General features: G+C 35.1%; 1 long non-coding RNA gene across 4 annotated transcripts in view; it reads left to right on the forward strand.

Annotated features, from left to right (window-relative positions):
- The window catches only part of LOC144355665 (uncharacterized), a 49,345-nt gene that overhangs the window by 23,867 nt on the left and 12,040 nt on the right, over window positions 1-13,438 (forward strand). Inside the window, exons 3-4 of one of the 4 annotated variants that reach the window (XR_014931267.1) lie at window positions 4,593-4,638; window positions 10,948-10,962. The exons of 1 other annotated variant lie outside the window; for it this stretch is intronic. This is a non-coding gene — a long non-coding RNA (uncharacterized LOC144355665). Of the gene's footprint in view, window positions 1-3,207; window positions 3,232-4,592; window positions 4,639-10,947; window positions 10,963-13,438 lie in introns of those variants that run through there. 2 more of the 4 variants (XR_014931266.1, XR_014931269.1) reach the window with 2 other exon arrangements.

Genomic DNA, 13,438 nt, shown 5'->3' on the forward strand with positions numbered 1-13,438 from the left:
CTATCACATGCTATGATAATTGAGGTGTTATTTCTGAATGTCCAGCTATCACATGCTATGATAATTGAGGTGTTATTTCTGAATGTCCAGCTATCACATGCTATGATAATTGAGGTGTTATTTCTGAATGTCAAGCTATCACATGCTATGATAATTGAGGTGTTATTTCTGAATGTCCAGCTATCACATGCTATGATAATTGAGGTGCTATTTCTGAATGTCCAGCTATCACATGCTATGATAATTGAGGTACTATTTCTGAATGTCCAGCTATCACATGCTATGATAATTGAGGTGTTATTTCTGAATGTCCAGCTATCACATGCTATGATAATGGAGGTGCTATTTCTGAATGTCCAGCTATCACATGCTATGATAATTGAGGTGTTATTTCTGAATGTCCAGCTATCACATGCTATGATAATGGAGGTGCTATTTCTGAATGTCCAGCTATCACATGTTATGATAATTGAGGTGTCATTTCTGAATGTCCAGTTATCACATGCTATGATAATTGAGGTGCTATTTCTGAATGTCCAGCTATCACATTCTATGATAATTGAGGTGTTATTTCTGAATGTCCAGCTATCACATGCTATGATAATTGAGGTGCTATTTCTGATTGTCCAGCTATCACATGTTATGATAATTGAGGTGCTATTTCTGAATGTCCAGCTATCACATTCTATGATAATTGAGGTGTTATTTCTGAATGTCCAGCTATCACATGCTATGATAATTGAGGTGCTATTTCTGAATGTCCAGCTATCACATGCTATGATAATTGAGGTGCTATTTCTGAATGTCCAGCTATCACATGTTATGATAATTGAGGTGCTATTTCTGAATGTCCAGCTATCACATGCTATGATAATTGAGGTGTTATTTCTGAATGTCCAGCTATCACATGCTATGATAATGGAGGTGCTATTTCTGAATGTCCAGCTATCACATGTTATGATAATTGAGGTGTTATTTCTGAATGTCCAGCTATGACATGTTATGATAATTGAGGTGTTATTTCTGAATGTCCAGCTATGACATGTTATGATAATTGAGGTGCTATTTCTGAATGTCCAGCTATCACATGCTATGATAATTGAGGTGTTATTTCTGAATGTCCAGCTATCACATGCTATGATAATTGAGGTGCTATTTCTGAATGTCCAGCTATCACATGCTATGATAATTGAGGTGCTATTTCTGAATGTCCAGCTATCACATGTTATGATAATTGAGGTGTTATTTCTGAATGTCCAGCTATGACATGTTATGATAATTGAGGTGCTATTTCTGAATGTCCAGCTATCACATGCTATGATAATTGAGGTGCTATTTCTGAATGTCCAGCTATCACATGCTTTGATATTTGAGGTGCTATTTCTGAATGTCCAGCTATCACATGCTATGATATTTGAGGTGCTATTTCTGAATGTCCAGCTATCACATGCTATGATAATTGAGGTGTTATTTCTGAATGTCCAGCTATCACATGCTATGATAATTGAGGTACTATTTCTGAATGTCCAGCTATCACATGCTATGATAATTGAGGTGTTATTTCTGAATGTCAAGCTATCACATGCTATGGTAATTGAGGTGCTATTTCTGAATGTCCAGCTATCACATGTTATGATAATTGATGTGTTATTTCTGAATGTCCAGCTATCACATGTTATGACAATTGAGGTGCTATTTCTGAATGTCCAGCTATCACATGCTTTGATATTTGAGGTGCTATTTCTGAATGTCCAGCTATCACATGCTATGATAATTGAGGTGCTATTTCTGAATGTCCAGCTATCACATGTTATGATAATTGAGGTGTTATTTCTGAATGTCCAGCTATGACATGTTATGATAATTGAGGTGCTATTTCTGAATGTCCAGCTATCACATGCTTTGATATTTGAGGTGCTATTTCTGAATACATTTAAGGCAAGATAGTAAATCATTCACAGGTGTGAAGGTATTCCGTTACTTGCTACCCTTTCAGTTAGAATAATACAGTACTGGGTTTTATTGAGTCTCTATGATCTATACAGTGTACAGAGTACTGTAGGATTATGGATTTAGCCTTGACATTCATTTGTTCTTTCATTCTTTTGTAATATTACATCTTCACACAGATTTTATTAGTGAAAATAAAACTGAGTGAATAATAGATGTTCCTCATTCATTCATTCATTCATTCATTCATTCATTCATTCATTCATTCATTCATTCATTCACTCACTCACTCACTCACTCACTCACTCACTCACTCACTCACTCACTCACTCACTCACTCAATTATTCATTCATTCACTCATTCATTCAATTAATCTTAAACAATGTTATTGTTAATATGAAAAATGTTGTGCTTAGAACAACTTATATTAAAACAAGACTAGCAGCTAGAAAGTCAAAATCCTTAACCATCGATAAATCTCATAGAAGCATGAACAATTAGGTGTGACCAAAATAACTGCAAATAAAATGTGATACAAAACTTGGTTGGTTGTCCTGCCCCTAAAATCCTTAAATCCTTAAAAAAAATGTCTTTATAATGAGTTGTCTTTCACCGAACATTGATCGTGTGAGTGTGTGACAACAAAATATGTGTGACATCTCAAAGACTGTGTGCTCTAGACTGGTTTATTAGTGGGTGTAACAAAAGCCACTCCTGTGTCCTGTGGGGAGTCCGCCATACAAGATAGACCCAGTTCCCACGATTACAAATTGTCAATTGAGTCTCACACAGTACGTAACAATAAAGTTCAGTAGCAGTCAACAACCTCCGAGTTCATCCCACATGTTAAGCTATCCAAATTAATATCATAATATATTATAAGTATTGCTACATGTGTTCCCGTTTGTCTGTATTATCAATATTGATACTACTACAGTGTTCAGTCATCTGTGTGCTTTCATAGTACATGACTCTATTCCCCAATGAATAAACTGACTGAACAATTAATTCTTTTTTTCCATTGGATTTGTGTGATTCTCAAAGAATTGTAAGTGAGATCATTGGTCGGAGAGAAGAAATGAAATAAAATTTTATTCCATGTATAACCTTGTTTCTCATCTGCGCGAGACTTCGGTATTTTGATCATGATACTCCCACGAAATTGCAACTTGGGTTTGTTATGCGGCGGGCGCAAGAAATTACGCTGAAATAAAATTTTATTTTTATTTCATTTTCGGCTCCTGTTCATTCGGCAGGTTTGCGGAACAAGGGATAATAAAAGTCTGGCCTTAATAATAATAGTTTATTATGCAACTGCTATGGATACAGTAAGGTAAAAAAAATTGTAAAATAAAATCTAAGTAATGCAACTAAAAATAACAACAACTTTTTAGCTCCGCTGTCGACTTTGTCGAGCGGAGCTTATCATATGAGTGATTGTCCGTCGTCGTCCGTGTCAATGTTTTACTTTTTCGACTTCTTCTTGAAAACTACAAGCCTGAATGCTTTGATACTTGGTGTATATGTACCTTGGGTAGACCTCTCTTTGGTTTGTTCATTTCATGTTGATATCTTCAATTCTCTAATTTTGGTGAATATTTTTGTCATTTTTGGTAAAAAGTGATATTTTCGACTTCTTGTTAAAAACCGCAAGTGCAAATGCTTTGATAATACATATATACCGGTAGGTACTACATGTGGACCTCTCTCAGATTTGTTCATTTTGTAATGATATCTTCAATTCTCTAATTTTGGTGAATATTTTTGTCATTTTTGGTAAAAAGTGATATTTTCGACTTCTTGTTAAAAACCGCAAGTCCAATTGCTTTGATACTACATATATAGGTACTACATGTGGACCTCTCTCAGATTTGTTCATTTCGTGATGATATCTTCAATTCTCTAATTTTGGTGAATATTTTTGTCATTTTTGGTAAAAAGTGATATTTTCGACTTCTTGTTAAAAACCGCAAGTCCGATTGCTTTGATATTACATATATAGGTACTACATGTGGACCTCTCTCAGATTTGTTTATTTTGTGATGATATCTTCAATTCTCTAATTTTGGTGAATATTTTTGTAATTTTTGGTAAAAAGTGATATTTTCGACTTCTTGTTAAAAACCAATAGTTCAATTGCTTTGATATTACATATATAGATACTACATGTGGACCTCTCTCAGATTTGTTCGTTTTGTGATGATATCTTCAATTCTCTAATTAATTTATTTTGGTGAATATTTTTGTAATTTTTTGGTAAAAAGTGATATTTTCGACTTCTTGTTAAAAACTGTAAGTCTGATTGCTTTGATACTATTCATATTGTTCATTTTCTAATCATGTCTTCAGTTCTTTAATTGAAATGTGCATTGCTAATAGCGGAGCTATCTCAGCCGATAGGCTGCTTGTTTAAAAGTTCTATTAACTACAAAAAATCAGAAAGTAATAAAAATACAGTAAGTAAATCAAAGTAAAGGTTCTCCCTTCGTTAACAGTATGTCAACTTTTTTTGTTCGCAATCAATCTGTTTTTTTTAGAAATAATATGAATAGAATGTCATTAGTTAAAGTACATTTCCTCGTTAAAAACCCACTAAAAATTAAGAAAAAATTAAAAAGTTCTGTAACATTGTATTTTTCAGAAAAAAAGAAAACTTTATCACTTGTTGCACTGATTGTTGTTGGCAGGTGAGTTTATGCTAATCAGTTTATCCATATGAGGTAATTATGTAGATAGACATTATGAGTTAATGTGTGTATGCTAATCAGTATATCCATAAAAGGTAATTATGTAGATAGACATTACAAGTTAATATTTATATGCTAATCATACATCCATATAAGGTAAGTATGGAGATAGACATTACGAGTTAATGTTTATATGCTAATCAGTACATCCATATAAGGTAATTATGGAGATAGACAATTCGATCAATATTTATATGCTAATCAGTATGTCCATATAAGGGAATTATGGAGATAGACAATTTAGTCAATGTTTATATGCTAATCAGTACATCCATATAAGGTAAGTATGGAGATAGACAATTTGGTCAATGTTAATACGCTAATCAGTACATCCATATAAGGTAATTATGGAGATAGACAATTCGATCAATATTTATATGCTAATCAGTATGTCCATATAAGGGAATTATGGAGATAGACAATTTAGTCAATGTTTATATGCTAATCAGTACATCCATATAAGGTAAGTATGGAGATAGACAATTTGGTCAATGTTAATACGCTAATCAGTACATCCATATAAGGTAAGTATGGGGATAGACAATGTAGTCAATGTTTATATGCTAATCAGTATATCCATACAAGGTAATTATGGAGGTAGACAATTTAGTCAATATTTATATGCTAATCAGTACATCTATATAAGGTAATTATGTAGACAGACATTATGAGTTAATGTTTATATGCTATTCAGTACATCCATGTAAGGTAATTATGGAGGTAGACAATTAGATCGACATTAAGAGTTAATGTTTATATGCTAATCAGTACATCCATATAAGGTAATTATGGAGATAGACAATTCGATCAATATTTATATGCTAATCAGTACATCCATATAAGGTAATTATGAAGATAGACAATTCAACCAATATTTATATGCTAATAAGTACATCCATATAAGGTAATTATGGAGATAGACAATTCGATCAATATTTATATGCTAATCAGTACATCCATATAAGGTAATTATGGAGATAGACAATTCGATCAATATTTATATGCTAATCAGTACATCCATATAAGGTAATTATGGAAATAGACAATTAGATCAATATTTATATGCTAATCAGTACATCTGTATAAGGCAATTAGGGAAATAGACAATTAGATCAATATTTATATGCTAATCAGTACATCCATATAAGGTAATTATGGAGATAGACAATTCGATCAATATTTATATGCTAATCAGTACATCCATATAAGGTAATTATGGAGATAGACAATTAGATCAATATTTATATGCTAATCAGTACATCTGAATAAGGTAATTATGGAAATAGACAATTAGATCAATATTTATTTGCTAATCAGTACATTCATATAAGGTAATTATGGAGATAAACAAGAGTCAGTTAAATTCATTACATTACAAAGAATTACATTCTTTTATGTGTATAGATGGCATATAAAGCAATCAAATAACATGATTGAAAGTTTTGGTGTCTATGATTGGCCAAATTGTTTAAACTGAATATATATTCTTTTCAACATTGGCTGCCAGCGGCATGCACTCTAAGCTTCTCAATTTTGGAAGAACTTTGGGATGGGGTCAAAGGCATTGATTGAATTGTAGATCACTTGTAACTGTGTACTTTACTACTAAAAGTTATTATAAATAAATGACTGACACGAATGCCAATAATTCCTGTGTACATGAAATAATGGATTGCCATGACAGTTCCTAGCCTCCCTCCTCTCACTTTTGCCTCTGGCACCTCTATCACTGTGCTCAATTACCGCCCCTCATTGTCATATTGTACAATATTTCACATTCAGTCACTTGTAAACTATTGAAACGCCTACTAATATCAAAAATAACCCATTTTGTCAACCCTGAACATATTCAGGCATAAGACATTAATTAGAATCTGTTATGATGATTAAGACGATTTTACGTATATCAACATTGCCGCTAACAAAAAAACTGCTTGAATGAACCTCACATTGCCCAAATATGTGTGCAAATTTTCTCCTCTGATTACTGTATGCTGGTTCCAGGGCCCATTTCTGTGTTTTTTTCAACCACGGTTACAAGCAAATACTTTTGGTATCATGCTTGTACATGGTTTTTAATGCTTTTAAGTTATTTCCATTGCATTTAAAATGAAGTTGTCAAGATTTTGCACAATCCATGACATACACACTCGTGTACATGTTTGGAGTGGCCAAACCCAGTGGTATACCCAACTTGGGCAATGGTTTACAAATCTTGTAGAAATGGGTTTTAGAAATAAATTGCCTATGGTTCAGCAAAGTGGTTATTTTGCCATAACAAAGCACATACCAGTTGGCTGGTTTCCATGGAAATATCAAAATTAGTGCAGTGACCTGATTTGTTTTTATGCGCACTGAGAAATACACAGACGTCAATATTAAACAGTGACACACCCCTGTACAAAGGAGATCTGTCATATTGATTTTAGGCTTTGTACACAAGTCTCCTGTGGACATTAATAATTCAGTTGACTGAATTGTGGAGCTACCCAACCTTTTATCACATGGTTGCTTAGTTACATAAAATACCATGGATTTTAAAGGTATATGCCCAAGAACCAACAAACAATCTGTTTTAAACACACATTCCTGTTGGGTAACGTCGTTGCTTTATTGGGCTGCAGCCACCTCTAGAGATAAGACTCCTTGCCTACTGTGTACGGATTTATAAATGCATATTCTTAGAAGGAGAAAAACATTTCAAAACTGAGTATATTTTCAAAAACGTACAATCTTAAGCAGACTACTGTAATCAAAAGTTGTAGCATGACCATTCAAATAAGCCAATCATTGGACTAAAACTGTACCGTTATCATTTGGGATTGTCAAATAGACCATTTTCTGTTCACTGGCAGATCATCGCGTTATTCGTGAAATGGAACGTAAAACGTAAAAACAGGACAAACAATGGTCATAGCGTCGTAGTGGTGACAAACATCACATGGGATTCGACAAACACGAAAGTATTTTGCGGAAAATTTCCATGTTTAATAATGTGCTGTACACATTTGACGATGGTCAATTTCGATGAAGTAAGGGTATTCAAACGCAATATTCCCCTTTTAAAGATCAGCCTTTCGATGTGAGCTACGAAATAAAGAAACTCGTGTTCAAAATTGAATAGAATAGAATACTTTATTATCACCGTAAAGAAAATTTGACATTCTTTTTTTCGTACATACATGATAATAATGATTTGGTTAGGAAACAGCTTAAATGTCAGTGGAAAATTTCAAAGAAATGAATGTTGAAATGAATGATTTGGACTAGAATTGGATTATCCAATAACTATTTTGAATGGCCAATCAGAAGCATAATTCAACTGTTTCTAATATTCTTATAAGCAGAAACCTGTATTTGTAGTATGGTATGTTTTCGGGATCAACTGAGGATTAACTATGCCAAGTGTCCTTGGGCTTATCATGACATCTATAAAACATACATGACACCCACATCAAAGACAGAGTAAAGACTGAAATGAAAAAAGCAATAAAATACCACACACCCACTTGTAGCCTAAGGTAGTAATGTACCTGCCCCCACTGATCATGTGATTTACTCACCATATCTCATGCATGTAATGTCATACATATCACATGACTTGTATCCATCAATCATGTCAGTATATAATTTTGTACCAAATCTGCACCAAAGTGTTAAATTGTATTAGTTTTCTTGTGATTCTTGTCAATGATATGAACATTGCTACTGACAATTGTATTCTGCATTTCGCATTGTGACCAAAGTCTTTAGAAGTTCTCATCAATACTTGTAGGCATGCCCTGTTCACATCTGTCTCTTTGCAACATTTTAGCAGTAAGTTACCTGAGAATTTCTTCTTTCTGATTGTAAATGCTATTACCATATAAAGACATACAAGGGCATATACTGTAAAACATGTTGAAAAACCGACATGCAATTTTAGCGAATTGTGGTAAAATGACATAATAGAGAAATGTTGATTTAGCGAATCTCTCTTGTCATTGTTGATCTCCCCTTTTCACAATACTTTTCTGTCGCGTGCCTAAACAAATGCGCAGTTATCACCTCCATAAAAACAAAGAAAAACTGTCAAGTGTAATTAGGAAGCGCCCCAGATTTTTATGTTCCAGATTACTGTATACTGTGTAATAAGTCATGAGCGACATCTTGAATTTAATAGTGAATCAGTTCTCTCGCTAAATTCGCTAAAAAGACATGCTCGTGAAAAAGACATGTTTTACAGTATACTCTCTCATTTGAAGAACTGAATTGCATGTTCACACTTCAGTTTGATTTTGCTTTGAGATAAATTTAAACAATGAAATTGCATTTTTTGAGGTTTAGTGAGACAATTTCTATCATTGCTCTTGCGTTGACCCCAAGCCAGTTTGAATTACTCAAAGATTCCTGCTACTTGATGACCACTAGACTAGTAATACATGATGACAAGGAACACGTTTCTTTTTATGGCACAATAAGTTACTGTTTCCCTTAGGCTTTCATTTTGTCTTCACCTCAGTGAAAAGTGAGTATATTTTCCGCTTCAGTTCTTGGTATCGACAGCTCTCATATAATTGCACTGCTTGATATGGTGACCTGATTTGGTCAGAACACTTAGAAGTTATTCTGATCTGCAACCTTTGATGCTAGGACCCTGGATGCAAGACATTCTAGTAATACAAAGTACCAATACAAATTAACAAATAGGCATAAATTGTTGCAAAGATTTGTTTAATATGTACCAATACAAGTATAGCACTTTCTGACATGGCAGATATAGAATTCCTTATTCTCTGTAACCTCAGCTATAGGAGGACCTTGGAAGAACACTTGTGATTGGATAATGAATTGCAACATTGTATTTGCACTGATACTATGAAACTACAATGTTCCTGTTTCAAAATAGATCTGAGAAACCAGATTACTCAACACTCACACGATAAAATCCCTGTTTGTAACCTTCTCGTGTCAGCACTAAATTATGAGGCTGGTAGTATAAAAAACCCTGTGGCAGTGTATTAATAGCTTTGCGAATGGATGTAGTTACCAACACAGCAATTTCATGACCTCTATAGTTTAAATCAAAATGTACAAATCAATTCATATTTAATTACCTAATTAGCATAATTAATTTTTCTGTTTGTTAGTAAAGAATCATTTGGCACATTGCCATATATACATGTAATGGTCACCAGCATCAGTACATTACATCTGTACGTTTGTACATTTGTACAGTCATATGAGGAGCATTAATGCAAATAGAGACATTGCACACTAAATCTTATCAACATAGTATCCTCATTAAAAATGCATAGATATCATGTCTGGAGCTCTTTTGCAGATATACTGGGTAGATATTCAGCTAATGCTTTATTGAAGACATTGGTCACATGATCTTAAAAGCATACTTAATAAGTATACAGTCATAATTTTTAAAAAACATGCATAAGGATCGTTCAGCTAGTACTTGTAAAGATGATGCAAGGGTATCTATGGTTACCAAAACTCTGCGACTAAAATATATTCTGTTACTAGAATATATTCTGTGACTAAAATATATTTTGTGACTAAAATAATTTAGCAGAATTGTACTCTATATACCAGGTAATCCTTGTCATAATTGATGAACACATTTTTGTATCCAGTATATCTATTCCTATACATTTTTAAAAAAAACTTGCTGATTTATAACTATAAATACCTAAATAACAGCTGATTCTTCTTCTCACAGTGTGGGTCCTCAGCTGTTTTACGGAAAATGTCAATGACTAATTTATTTTTCATTGTTCACAACAAGGATTCCTTCTGTTCTGGTCTGCCAAATTGCAACATTTTGCTCTCAACCCCCCCCCCCCCCCCCACACACACACACACACATGTGGCTATGTCGGCTGTGTGCCTTTAATTCTGCAACATGATCATAGCATCATCTACTATCGCACTGCATAGTTTGTCTCATTGTTGATTTACACAGGAATGACACCTGCCCGTAAGCTATCCTTCACTGTGTGTCATCTTTCCACAGGCACTGGTTTCCACGTACAGGTTGGATTTGAATGCACCTGCTAGGCATATGCAGTATTTACAAACTATTTGTCTGCAAAGCATCTCATGACAATATTTCAGTATTGTGTTTGTCCTTCAAACATAAATTGCCCGTGGGCGTAAGTTCAAAAGTCAAGTAAGGACATTGTAAATTCTTTTCTGCTCTGTTTACTGGCAATTTGGTACATTCTTATTTTATTGGTTTCCTTGACACTGTTTCAGATGCTGAATAAACAGATTACCACCATTTGAACACGTAACCTGAAGCTACCGTGATTGCTATCGAAAAGCAGTAAAGCATATCTTATAGACTTATCTGGGATATTTCTAGTCATGAGATAGGATGGTCCTAGTCATGTAATAGGATGGTCCAAGTCATGAAATAGGATGGTCCAAGTCGTGAAATAAGATGGTCCTAGTCATGAAATAGCATGGTCCAAGTCATGAAATAGCATGGTCCAAGTCATGAAACAGCATGGTCCGAGTCATGAAACAGCATGGTCCGAGTCATGAAATAGGATGGTTCTAGTCATGAAATAGCATGGTCCTAGTCATGAGATGAGATAGTCTTAGTCATGAGATGGTCCTAGTCACGAGATAAGATGGTCCGAGTCACAAGATAAGAAGGTCCTAGTCATGAGATAGGATCATGGTCCTAGTCATGAGATAAGATGGTCCAAGTCGTGAGATAAGATGGTCCTAGTCACGAGATAAGATGGTCCTAGTCACAAGATAAGATGGTCCTAGTCATGAGATAGGATCATGGTCCTAGTCATGAGATAAGAGGGTCCAAGTCGTGAGATAAGATGGTCCTAGTCATGAGATAAGATGTTCCTAGTCACGAGATAAGATGGTCCTAGTCACAAGATAAGATGGTCTTAGTCACGAGATAGAATCATGGTCTTAGTCATGAGATAGGATCATGGTCTTAGTCATGAGATAAGGTGGTTCTAGTCATGAGATAAGATGGTCTTAGTCACGAGATAAGGTGGTCCTAGTCATGAGGTAAGATGGTCCAAGTCACGAGATAAGATGGTCTGAGTCACAAGATAGGATGGTCCTAGTCATGAGATAAGATGGTCATATTCACAAGATAAGATGGTCCTAGTCACAAGATAAGATGGTCCTCGTCATGAGATAAGATGGTTCTAGTCATGAGATAAGATGGTTCTAGTCACAAGATAAGATGGTTCTAGTCACGAGATAAGATGGTCCTAGTCATGAGATAAGATTGTCCTAGTCATGAGATAAGATGGTCCTAGTTATGAGATAGGATGGTCCTAGTCATGAGATAAGATGGTCCTAGTCACGAGATAAGATGGTCCTAGTCACGAGATAAGATGGTCCTAGTCATGAGATAGGATGGTCCTAGTTACGAGATAAGATGGTCCTAGACATGAGATAGGATGGTACTTGTTATGAGATAAGATGGTTCTAGTCATGAGATAGGATGGTCCTAGTCATGAGATAAGATGGTCCTAGTAATGAGATAAGATGGTCCTAGTCATGAGATAAGATGGTCCTAGTCACAAGATAAGATGGTCCTAGACATGAGATAAGATGGTCTTAGTCATGTGATAAGCTGGTTCTAGTCATGAGATAAGATGATCCTAGACATGAGATAAGATGGTCCCAGTTACGAGATAAGATGGTTCTAGTCATGAGATAGGATGGTCCTTGTCACGAGATAAGATGGTTCTAGTCATGAGATAAGATGGTCCTAGTCATGAGAAAAGATGGTCCTAGTCACGAGATAAGATGGTCCTAGTCACAAGATAAGATGGTCCTAGACATGAGATAAGATGATCCTAGTCACGAGATAAGGTGATCCTTGTTATGAGATAAGATGGTTCTAGTCATGTGATAAGATAAGATGGTATAGTCATGAGATAGGATGGTCCTAGTCACGAGATAGGATGGTCCTAGTCATGAGATAAGATGGTTCTAGTCACGAGATAAGATGGTCCTAGTCATGAAATAGGATGGTCTTAGTCATGAGATAAGATGGTCCTAGACATGAGATAGGATGGTCTTAGTCATGAGATAAGGTGGTCCTAGTCATGAGATAAGATGGTCCTAGACATGAGATAGGATGGTCTTAGTCATGAGATAAGGTGGTCCTAGTCATGAGATAAGATGGTCCGAGTCACAAGATAAGATGGTCTTAGTCATGAAATTGGATGGTCCTAGTCATGAGATAAGATGATCCTAGACATGAGATAAGATGGTCTTAGTCATGAGATGAGATGGTCTTAGTCATGAAATAGGATGGTCCTAGTCATGAAATAGCATGGTCCTAGTCATGAGATAGGATCATGGTCCTAGTCATGAGATAAGATGGTCCAAGTCATGAGATAAGGTGGTTCTAGTCATGAGATAAGATGGTCCTAGACATGAGATAAGATGGTCTTAGTCATGTGATAAGGTGGTTCTAGTCATGAGATAAGATGATCCTAGACATGAGATAAGATGGTCCCAGTTACGAGATAAGATGGTTCTAGTCATGAGATAGGATGGTCCTTGTCACGAGATAAGATGGTCCTAGTCATGAGATAAGATGGTCCTAGTCATGAGATAAGATGGTCCTAGTCACGAGATAAGATGGTCCTAGACATGAGATAAGATGATCCTAGTCACGAGATAAGGTGGTCCTTGTTATGAGATAAGATGGTTCTAGTCATGTGATAGGATGGTCCTAGTCATGAGATAGGAT

This window comes from Saccoglossus kowalevskii, chromosome 12 (assembly GCF_978046115.1).
Source record: "Saccoglossus kowalevskii chromosome 12, keSacKowa6.1, whole genome shotgun sequence".
In the NCBI taxonomy this organism is placed as follows: domain Eukaryota; kingdom Metazoa; phylum Hemichordata; class Enteropneusta; family Harrimaniidae; genus Saccoglossus; species Saccoglossus kowalevskii.